The sequence below is a fragment of the Carlito syrichta genome, unplaced genomic scaffold, assembly GCF_000164805.1.
Source record: "Carlito syrichta isolate Samal-C Ts95f unplaced genomic scaffold, Tarsius_syrichta-2.0.1 Scaffold301969, whole genome shotgun sequence".
Taxonomy (NCBI): domain Eukaryota; kingdom Metazoa; phylum Chordata; class Mammalia; order Primates; family Tarsiidae; genus Carlito; species Carlito syrichta.
Window position 1 is genome coordinate 250854 of NW_007246065.1, and position 9798 is coordinate 260651.

Sequence of the window (9798 nt, forward strand, 5' to 3'; positions counted from 1 at the left end):
TAACACATAAAGAATCAGTTTAAACAACCTTAGACCCTATAAGAAACAAAGTGTTGACAACATGAGCCCTTATTTAGCAGACATTTTGGGGCTTTGTATGTATATTAGATTAAGCAGACACGATACAATTTTGCTATTGTTACTATAGTTAAAAGTTATTTGAATAAACTAGAAATACTAAAGGGAAAAATAAAGTGAATTTCTGGAAAAAATAACCACATCTATTATTAATGCCCAGTGGGTGAATTATTTAAGTAATTTACTGCTGCCCATATGGATGCAGACCTTCACCCATGCAATAATAATTAGTAGCATTGTCCAGAGAAATTTACCTCTACAGATGTAAACAATGAAAATTTGCTAAGGCTTCTAGTCAGTCACAAACCACTACTTCTCTTCATTTTCTTTCTTGATAAAGAAAATGAACTGAACAAAGATTCTATCACACAAACCAATAATTATTACTTGTTCTTGTGGGAACTGCAATTATCTTTTGTAACAGACTAAAATGCTTAAATGGTTAGGATGGAGTTATTGTCTACCATGTAAATGTGTTTTAACTGGGATACTATGAAATGAGAAGCCCAACCAAGAGAAAGTTCACACACTAACGATGATTACTTCTACTCCAAGGTAAATGTAGAAGTCATCGAGGGTTAAAATTTGAAATGAAACAACATACAACGATTTTATTTAAGGTGAAGAAGACAATAAAATAAATTTCTTGATACATTCCAACTTTCCTGAGAGTACGATCTGAAACAAATACTGAGCATAGTAGATAAACTACATACTACACAGGACTGTTAAGTTTGGTCATTACAATGATGGGATTAGGGTCTCTGATTTTCCAAGCTTCTGAAGAGAGTAAATTCTGTCAACATCTCCTGGGTTTAGGATAGTTAATGTGATAATGATACAAGATGTGACTAGATTGTAGCAATATAGTTTAAAAATAGGATGTTGACTTGACGTGCAGATGGGAGGTGATGATATAAAGATGCAGGGATGTTAGGATGTTCACATGAAGAATTGTGGAAACCCTATGAGGGCAGGAACTTGATCAATCTTGTTCATTATCATATCCTTGTATTTACAGCTGTGCCTGGCACATATTTGGTGTTTAATAAGTACCTGTTGATGAACAAATGAATGCTGAACGTTGACTAACTGGCTGGCCCAACCATCCCTGCATCCTGTCTCTCTGCTGTCTTTTTTTGCAGGGTGCTTTCCTCCAGCTTTCTTTTCACCCAGGACTGTATGGTCACCTCACCTTTCCCATGTCTCTCCTTCCTATTTACTTTCGTCTAGCCAATTTATGGGGCTGTTCAGCAAATGTTTGGACTCTAATTGGGAAAACAAGCTCTTAGTGCCATCATTGTCACCTGGCCCAGACTCCCAAAACAAGCCTGGTGTTGAAGGAAATGTCAACTGAAAGAATTTGGTCTGCCCCTCTGGCAGATTACACAGGGCTTACAAAACACTTGACACATCTGGATATTGAATCTGAGCTTCTTCATTGCCTTTCCAGAGAAACCTCCCAACCCCCCTCAGAGCCACTTCCACCTGCAGTGCCTTAAGACAGCAGCTCCCTATTACCTAAAACAAAAGTGGAAAATTAAAATGATGCTTAAACTAGAGTCATTCTGTCTTGGAACTTGATGACTAGAAAACTGAACTCAGGTTCTTTACCTGTAATATGAAAGAATTGGTTTAAATGAGTGGTGTTCCACGGGTATAATCTGTCCTATATATAGTGTGTTGTATTTGCCTATGAGTCAGTGTTCTCCAGAGAAACAGAACAAATCAGATATAAGTACACACACACACACAGGGTGCCAAAAAATGTACACACATTTTAAGTATGATGTTTTCTCAAAAGATGGTGTTAATCAAATGAATGTTAGCATCACTATGTGACAGGCAAAGCAGTCAAAAAAAAAAATGAAGGAAGCTCAGGTGAGTGAAAGTCATACTACACATTGCTACCATAATTTAATTCAACTTTGAAAAGTAATACATAGATAACAGCTCTTAAGATGCGTTTTTTTTTTGTTTGTTTGTTTTTTGGCTCCTCTCCTGTACACACACACACACAGGGATTTATTATGGGAATTGACTCATGTGATTATGGAGGTAGAGAAGTCCCATGATATGCCATCTGCAAGCTGGAGAAGCTAGTGATGGAATTCAGTCTGAGTCCAAAGGCCTGAGAACCAGGGAAGATGATGGTGTAACTCTCAGTCTGAGGTTGAAGGCCTGCGACTCTAGGGGCCCACTGGAATAAGTCCCAGAGCCTGAAGGCTTGAGAACCTGGAGTTCTGATGTCCAAGAGCAGGAGAAGATGAATGCCCCACCTCCAACACAGAGTGAATTCACCTGTTCTTTGCCTTTTTGTTCCATCTGAGCCCTCGACAGATTGGATAGTGCCTGCTCACACTGACTGAGGGTGAATCTTCCTTACTCAGTTAATTCATTCAAATGCCAAAATCTCTTCCAGAAACACAATCGCAGACATAGCCAGATAATGCTTTTCCAGCTATCTAGGTATCCCTTAATCCAGAAAACTGACACCAAAAATTAACCATCACACCTATAGAAAAGAAACATTTTGAACATGAGTTAATTGCCAACATTTTTTTAAGGGTATTAAATGATTGCCAACATTTAAAGAACAGAAGATTTCATAGAGTAGACAGCTGGAGCCAAGTCATAACCACAACACAATCGCAGCTGGAGCTGAGTCACAGATTTCCTTCCTAATGAGGCTGTGTGCTCTTCCCCTCAGTCCTTACTACTCCCGATTTTCTCCTACTTTGTTTAGAGTCTTTAGTGCCCATGTGGTGATCTGTTGGGGTGGCAGGCCTGCCTGACTCTTTTACTGTTCTACCTGATTCCTGTGGAGAGATTAGGATTTCTGAATTCAGTGATGAGTATGGCTTCTAGTTGTCCGATTTTTGGGTATATTAACAAGTCACAGCTGTGTTCCCTCTATCAGTGATACTTAAATTGTAAAGAGCTTATAAATGCTCTGAGGATATTGTTAAGATGCGGATTCCAGTCCAGTAGATCTGGTGTGGAGCCTGAGATGCCATATTTCCAGCAAGCTTCCAGGTGATGCTGGCATGCAGACCACACTTCTGCAGCAAGGCCCCCTGCTTGCCTCCAAGTTTCTGTCCATTACAGTAGTGGATATTAGAATTAGCTGGGGAGTGTTTTAAAAATATACCAATATCCAATCTGCATGCTCAGAAATTTTGATTATATTATTGGGGGTGGCCCCAGGCATTGGATTTTGTTTGTTTGTTTTGTTAATGTCTCAGGTTATTCTAATGTGCCTCCAGGATCAAGAACCACTGCAATACGTCGCATTCATCCTCAATGTTAATCTTCAGCTTCTAGGCTGAATTTTAGGTCTAAAATGAAGACATTAAATTTGTGTTGTTTTCAAAGGACAGATCGCAGAGGCTACTGGGAGGGTTACTGTGTGCAAAGGAATCCCTTGAGACCTCAGTTGAGTCCCACATTCCCACTCTAAGCTCCTTCAAGCTGCCACTGCTCAGATTTCTGAGTCAGTTCTCTTTGTGACCTTGTCTGCTGCCCTTGGCTTTGAGTTCCCAAGAATGAAACCGGGTGGTTATATCTCTCACACCTTGGCTCACTGGACTAAATTTTTCAGCTCAAAGTGAGCACTTTTTAACAAACATCCTTCTGTGCCTGTCTCCAAGGTCTCCTTAGGTCTGGCATACCCTATCAAGTTTATTCCCTTCCCCCTGCATCTCTCCTTCTGTGAGACTGCACGTTCTGACCAAGTGAAACCAGGTGTGGAAGGCAATGACCACTCAAATGCCCTTAAGTGGGACTCCTGGAACCTGCTCCCAGCCTGGGCCTGGTTCTCTGTAATTCTCCTCTGCTCTATCATTAGCCCATTTCCTTAAGTACACTGAGGGAAAGGTACACACAGCACTGTTCTTCTTGCTCTCTTCCTTCCTCACATGCACATCTTTCCTTTTCCCTGACTTCAAGGCTTGGGAATCCTTCTTTTAGTATGGAGACCATTCACAAGAATAACTTGCTGAAAAAAATGATAAAAAATCATTTCACACCTAACACCACTAACACCTTTCGACCTCACTTCCCCCAGGATATGGGGTTTGTTTTCCAGAAACTGCCAAGGATTCATGGCCTTGAGCCTGTAGATAGGTAGTTAAAGAATGGACTCTTAGAGTCTGCAGGAGAGGAGCATTCCACTCCCTGGACCACTCTGGGTTCGGAACCATTCCCTACACTTTTCCCATGCCCTTAGTCCCTTCCAAAGCTGAGAAGCAGCCAGAGGCTTGATAGTTGTCCTGTTTAGAGATAGCTGAATTATCTCCATTCCCATTCTCACAGGAACAGAACTGGACCTTACTACTTCTGGTTCCTATAAGAAATGGTCAGCTTCTTATCACTGACCCCCTTCCCCACATTCCCCTTTGTTGGTGTCCCCAGTGTCTATTATCTCCATCTTTGTGACTGTTTAGTTCCCACATATGAGTGAGAACATGCAATGTTTGGGACTGAGACTCAATCCCCACCACTACACAATGCATGAACTGACAATTAAGTTCACACACTCATCCCAGAAAAAGTGCTACATACCTCATTGCTGAATATCGCTATGAACACCTTTGAAGTACTCCCCTTGGGAAGCTATGCACTGACATCAATGCCTAGTCTACCATCAAGCAATTTTGGAACTCTTTTTCTGAAATGGTCATCAGAGCTGTCATCGTATCACCCTTGATGTCCTAAATGTCATCAAAAATGTCTTTTCTTTCAATATTTCTTTTATCTTCAGGTAAAAAGAAATAAATAAAGTCACTAGATTAGGTGAGTAGTGTTCCAACACAGTTATCTGCTTATTGGCTAAAAACTCCCTCACATGCAGCACTGTGTGAGCTGGTGCATTGTCATGATGTAAGAGCTCCTTTGGGACCATTTTTGCACACACCTTTCTCATGCTAAGATTTTCAGTTAAGATTTTTCTGATTCTCTATTGATGTTTATTTGGTCTGCTATGCTTCTCACAGTCAGCCAATGATTCTGATGCACAAGTTGACGCATTTTTAAAATGTTTTTTCAGTTCTGCTTTGTTACTGGCCACCCTGACCTCTCTTCATTAGTGATGATTTCTCTCCCCTCAGAGAAATGTTTAATCCATTTGTATACAGCCATTTTATTTATGGCATCATCCCCATAAACTTGGACTAACATGTCCCTCATTTCACTTCCATTCTTCAAGAAATTTAATGTTTGCTGCTCTAATTCAAACTCTGACATTCTTGCAATAGCTCTGACAGCCATTCCAGAAAAAGAGTTCCAAAATTGCTTTGATGGGTGGACTAGGTGCTGGTGTCAGTGCATAGCTTCCCAAGGGAATACCTTGAAGGTGATCATAGTGGTATTCAGCAATGAGGTGTATAGCACTTTTTCTAGAATGAGTTCACAAACTTGATTACCAGACCTCATATGTCCATGTAATGAACATGCATATGTACCCCCTGAATCTAAAGTAAAATTTTTTACAAAGAGAAGTAATGACAAGCCAGTACAAACCCAGAAGAAAGCAATTTCAATAAAAGATCTATAAAACACAAATAAAATAAAATAGTGGACCGTGCTTCTAAACAAAACAAACAAAACAGGCACATGGTCATCTGAGTTTCACTCAGAACTACTGTTTCTTGGATACAAAAAGAAGAGGGCAAGATGACTGGGCTCAGTTGGGGAGTTTGTTCTCATCCTCTAAAAGTTTTATAATATTTCTCTTCCCTCATTTTGTTGTCCAAAATCTTTCATTCCCCAGTCAGAATTCTAGAATTCATAAGCCTATATGCTGAGAAAAGTCTGAGTCAATGAATAAATAAATACATATGATCAAATATATGACCATAATTTCAGTGCACACCCTTACAGAAAGTCCAAAATGGTGATACAAAGCATCACCACAGGCTAGGGATGGACACAGGAGGTAAAGTGGTGAAGAAGATGGTATGGCCCCTGCTCTCTCACAGCTTGCAGTTCAGGGAGAACTAATTTGCATCTTTAGCATACCAGATCCTCTACACCTGAAGACTGAAGGCAGCATTCTGTGGAGTGGGGCTTCAACTCAGTTACTGCTATTCTACAGATTTACTCTCTGCTTTGCCATTTTCAGTTTCCTCTGCCAATCTTTTTTTTTTCCTTCTTCTTCCCCAGAGATTTAAACATCCAGATACAAGAAGCCCAATCTGCCAGTCTTTTATGCTAGGATTTACTTCTTTGTTCTTGGGATCTTAATTCTGATTCATCATTTAGTCAGCTGGAGTACATCCTCAAAAATTTTTTCCAAGATACATGGGAAATCTTTGCCTAGAAATGTATTTCTGTTGCCTTAACAGGCGAAAAACAATGAGTATGTGTTTCTGGTTTATAAAGCTCCCCTTCAAAATTTTGTAAACACAGTACCATTATTTCTCTGGCATTTACAGTTGCAAAAACTAGTTGAAAGTTTGTCTGATTTTGTCCTGTGGTTATATTTTTCTGGCTAGACGCATGCAGACTTACTCACTTATCCTTCTAATTCAAGGTTTTGCTAGAAGTTTTTTCAGAATAATTTTTAGCTAAATCAAGGGATCTTTTTTTTTTTTTTTTTGAGTTGGAGTCTCACTCTGTCACTCAGACTGGAGTGCAGTGGCCACTCCCGGCCACCGCAGCCTCGACCTGCTGGGCTCTGGCGATCCCTCTGCCTCAGCCTTCCAAATAGCCAGAACTACAGGCTCATGCTATCACGTCCGGCTAATTTTTGATTTATTGTGGAGACGAGGTCTCGCCAAGTTGCCCCAGTAGGTCTCAAACCCGTGGGCTCAGGTGATCCGCTCACCTCGGTCTCCCAAAGTACTGGGATTACAGGCTGAGCCACCAAGCCCAGCCTAACTGTGCTATTATAAATACTGTTCCCTTACAGTCCTAGCTTATCACTCCCAGTTTCCTTTTCTTCCCAACATTTTCATTTTACATTATATCATGTGATCTGCTTATTGATTGTTAGCCCTTCACTTCAGAATGTTCTCAACTATGGCTTTTTTGTTCCTATTTCATTAAGATCATGTATTACTGAAGATGTTAACAATTTTCTTAAAATGTATTCTTACAGTAAGTCATTTCTGTCACTGTGCAGTTCTTCTAAGTTATTAATTCTAAAGGTATCAGAATTATCTGGGGAATGTGTGAGTTGATTTCTGACTCCAACATGAGAAATACTGATGCAGTAGACTATGCTGATGGAGATGGTTCCCAGAACCCAAGTGGTCCATGGTCCACTGGAGTGCAGGTTCCATCACTTTAGGTCTATGAGACAAGTGTGCACAGCACACAACACAATTTTTGGTCAAAGGCATGCATTACATTGGCTCTGCTGAAAAGAGAAATAATTTCCCCCCCCCCATTTCCCAGGCCTTGATCTCTGACATGCTAAACCAATTAAACCAAGGGATCTCATTCTCTGCAAGCATACTACCAGAGGTTTTTGTCTCCAGCCCATCTACAGTGCTTTATGTGAGGAACCTAAATAAGCAATGCTGTCAGTCCCCAGCAGGGTCCTACCCGAATAAACATGTTGAGGTGGAGAAGGGACTCCACATCTATGAAAGGAGCAGGGATTCCATGATCAGCAGGGAATATACATCATGTGTTTCTGAACAAAGTGTAAAAGAAAGTAGAGAACAATGCATAGGTCTTCCTCCCCTGTCTCAGGTAAGTGAATGGAACTACCTTATGTTACAACTTTCTTATGGATAATTTGCTGGATTATTTCCCTCTTCGATTTGGATCCATCAGCTATATTACAAACGCCTCTCAGCCCCCAGCAGTAGAGCTTTGTTCTTTGAATAAGAAGAATCTGACTCCGTGCATTTTCGTCTGTATTTGGGCTTTCACAAATATTTTTATCAAGATGGAAACTAAGAGAGGCAGCATCAGTTGCTACTAGATAGATAGCACATTCAGTAGAATGGAAATTTATCATAAACAATCCCAAATGGAATGTAGGATGCATTTTAAAGGAGGAAAATGTGAAGGTAGGAAAATGAACTCTTTTTACCCAGTTGTTCTCACAATCGTGTTTCAATATACATATGGTTTCAGACCATTCCTTTAACTTGTCTTTCTGTATATTACAATGGAGTTTTCCCTTATTTCTCATCCTCTCTTCCCAACCAGTTTGTGCCTGAGAGGAAATCTTACTGTTTTCCTCTAGTCCTAGAACCTCAGAGCCCTTTGGAGGGCTCTATCCTGGCCCCAGGGAGCTTACTTAAACTTGTCTCAGCAGTGAATGCCTTTCCTCAGGTAGATGCAAATACCACTGCTTTCTATTAATTTCCTTTCTACCCACACACTTTTTCAATTACCGCCCCAAGCCTTTTTCTCACCTCCATGCCTCCCGGTTCCTCATACAGCTGTCATCGCTTAGGTATACATGTTGAGCTTATGTTACTTATGTTACCTTGTATATTCATTATATTGTCCTATTTCCACAGTTATGCTGCATGTTCCTTTGACCAGAGGGACCCAGTCTTCCATTTCCTTTGTAACTTCTCAGTCTGTTGTATGTGCCCACACATGGAGGCCCCTCAAATTGAGATGATTATATGTTTCCTTTTGCATACACACCCCCCAACTATAATGACAGGTTTTTTTCTTCCGTAGTTTCTGTTTCTTAATTACTTCTCATTTCCCTGGTACTGGAAGTCAGAAACCTCTGTTCTTCTCCTTACATCTACTACCCTGTGACTTTATACAAGTCATTTAACATCAGTGAGCTGTGGTGGGGGAGTATAATGGCTTCCCCACAGGGTTCCAGATCGCTACTGCTAATAATGAGATCATATTGTGCTCTTTGCTCAGCTGAGGTTTCAGAGCTTCTCATCAGAGATTTTTCTTCTTCTTCTTCTTCTTTTTTTTTTTTTTTTTGATTCAACATTCCCTTTCCCCTGGGTCATTAGAGTAAATATTGTCTGACATGTCTTCCTTATGTGACATCAGGTGAGCACAGTTCTTTAAATAGGAAGCCCCTGGGTTGAGACAAGTCAAGAAACATTGCCTACAGAGTGATTGAGAGCTCTGGAGGCCAGCAATACCTCTTCTGAGCACAGTGGTTTAAAGGATCGGATTGGAAAGGACCTCCCAAATGACACAAGCAAAACTTTTCTGTATGGGGAGGAAGACTACAGCCCGGTTCAAGCTCTCACTTATAGCCCTGCCTAGAACCACACCTTTCCCAAATTCTCAAAATGATCATAGTACCAGTGCAGTCATATAATATCTTCTATAGCTGCCATTTTATTACAAAATATTGTGTAGTTAGCCTTTATCCTGGAGTAGCTCAGTGGTGTAAAATTCCTTCCAGTAATAGCATTGACTTTTCCAATGCCTGATTCCAAATGAATTATATATGATCTTATTTCTGAAATTGACATGTTAGACCTGGGATTTATATAATAGCTAAGATGTTTATGAATACCATCCCAGTATAACCTTTGCTCAAGCCACAGTGTCCTCTCCAATGAGGGCTGAGCTGCTGAGCGCAATTTTGATCTCTACTGCTGGCTGGAGCCCCATGCAGTTTCTAGACATCCAAATCTAAGCCTTAGCATAGTGCCTGGTACAAAGTAGGTGCTCAATAATATTTGTGGAGTAAAGGAATATACAAGCCTCATGAGGAATCTCAATGAAAAATTATTTTCTAACCCCAATGTGAATATCAAAAGACTGGTTTTC